Raw genomic sequence first — 2,500 nt, 5'->3', positions numbered from 1 at the left:
ATGTGTAAAAATTTTGACTTTTTTGAGTGCACGTGCAAATCTGCTGGAAAAGCCTGTGGAAGTTTCACGGCGTTCGTACGATATTTGGCGACGCAAAAATGAGCGATTTCCCAGCTCGATGGAATTCGGCGCGAGAGAAACGATGCCCCGTAACGCACATGAGAGCAATCCCGGCCAATTTCTCCCGTTTGATGGGGTCTATGTGTAAAAATTTTGACTTTTTTGAGTGCACGTGCAAATCTGCTGAAAAAGCCTGTGGAAGTTTCACGGCGTTCGTACGATATTTGGCGACGCAAAAATGAGCGATTTCCCAGCTCGAGAGAATTCGGCGCGAGAGAAACGATGCCCCGTAACGCACATGAGAGCAATCCGGGCCAATTTCTCCCGTTTGATGGGGTCTATGTGTACAAATTTTGACTTTTTTGAGTGCACGTGCAAATCTGCTGAAAAAGCCTGTGGAAGTTTCACGGCGTTCGTACGATATTTGGCGACGCAAAAATGAGCGATTTCCCAGCTCGATGGAATTCGGCGCGACAGAAACGATGCCCCGTAACGCACATGAGAGCAATCCGGGCCAATTTCTCCCGTTTGATGGGGTCTATGTGTAAAAATTTTGACTTTTTTGAGTGCACGTGCAAATCTGCTGAAAAAGCCTGTGGAAGTTTCACGGCGTTCGTACGATATTTGGCGACGCAAAAATGAGCGATTTCCCAGCTCGAGAGAATTCGGCGCGAGAGAAACGATGCCCCGTAACGCACATGAGAGCAATCCGGGCCAATTTCTCCCGTTTGATGGGGTCTATGTGTAAAAATTTTGACTTTTTTGAGTGCAGGTGCAAATCTGCTGAAAAAGCCTGTGGAAGTTTCACGGCGTTCGTACGATATTTGGCGACGCAAAAATGAGCGATTTCCCAGCTCGATGGAATTCGGCGCGAGAGAAACGATGCCCCGTAACGCACATGAGAGCAATCCGGGCCAATTTCTCCCGTTTGATGGGGTCTATGTGTAAAAATTTTGACTTTTTTGAGTGCACGTGCAAATCTGCTGAAAAAGCCTGTGGAAGTTTCACGGCGTTCGTACGATATTTGGCGACGCAAAAATGAGCGATTTCCCAGCTCGAGAGAATTCGGCGCGAGAGAAACGATGCCCCGTAACGCACATGAGAGCAATCCGGGCCAATTTCTCCCGTTTGATGGGGTCTATGTGTAAAAATTTTGACTTTTTTGAGTGCAGGTGCAAATCTGCTGGAAAAGCCTGTGGAAGTTTCATCCGACGAAAAAAGCACGTTCTCGAGAAAGCAGGAGAGCTAAGTCATTCACAAATTAGCTGGATTTGGCTTGTGGTTCGTTTCCCAAGTAACAGAGCGGCATCAACCTTTAAGTGCACGCCAGTACATCCCCGTGGGATACAGGGGGTCTCGGCGGACTTTGCTCGGGGGAAAAACGTCGAGGTGAGCCGCCTGGCCATGCTGTTCATGGGTCTCTCCTTTTTAAGTTTCGCCTGCCAATTTATTTTCTCTAGCGGTTTTATACACTAGCACTCGATGTTTTGGGAAAGGAATACAATTGTTCAAAAAACGTCTTCGCAATTCATGTCGTTAGATTGCTAATGAAAATTCGTAAAAAAACGTACACGCCATACATGTTCTTTGCTTCCCTCTCGATACAAGTGAAGGGGAAAAACAGCCTTAACGGTTGCTAAAAAAATCGCCCTTTACATATACATGGGTCGTCTTCCCCTCTCGACAACGGAGACAAGTAACCCACGCCAGGCACTGTCAGTAACTGCCATAGATCTGCTTTAAAATGCCCATTCGTCTTGCGTCGCTCACGTTCCCGGAGCTTTGGGTAATGTCTGAGGCCTATCCCCGCTAATTTCTACCGTTTGTCGGTAGCTGTCTGTAAAAATATAGCATACACCAAAACGAGAAAATATTTCCATCGCACCTGCACAAGTGTATGGACAATGGCAATCTTCATGCGATGCATAAGTGGTGTGTGTCAGCAGGTTTTGTTTCCCAAGTTTTCCGTGAATGAGCGAGTATCTTGAGCTGTGTGACTCAGCCCGAGGGAGCCTCTTCTCCTCCAGAGTGTGTGGGGAAGGCTGTCCCCTTGGGTTGGTGCTGCACGGGTTCGCTGCGCTGTTTGGTCTTGTGCCAAGGAAGGCTGCCAACTGTGCAAGAATTTTAGGGTTGGTTTCAATTGCCGTTGCCGGTCCATAGAGTAGCGAGCATTGTAAGGCCGCTCTAGAGGTTTGCAGGCATGTGGGGTCGACCCCTGCTCCTTCCCTCCCCACCCCACGTAGGGTGTGTGTGGTGCGCTTACAGCTGCCTCAAAGTGGCTGGCCTTGTGGGAAGCCCTGTGTTTTGTGAGCTTTCAGCACCGTCAGGTTGCCAAACGGGGGTAGCATACACGACAAAGCGAGGCCCCTCCTTGTGGTGGTTTGTGTTGTGTGAAGTCCGTGCCAAAAGGGTGTGTTTACATGGTGTGCGTGGGGGTCCT

The sequence above is a fragment of the Lampetra planeri genome, chromosome 4, assembly GCF_965212315.1.
Source record: "Lampetra planeri chromosome 4, kcLamPlan1.2.h2, whole genome shotgun sequence".
Lineage (NCBI taxonomy): Eukaryota > Metazoa > Chordata > Hyperoartia > Petromyzontiformes > Petromyzontidae > Lampetra > Lampetra planeri.
Note: the sequence above shows the minus strand (reverse complement) of the source record.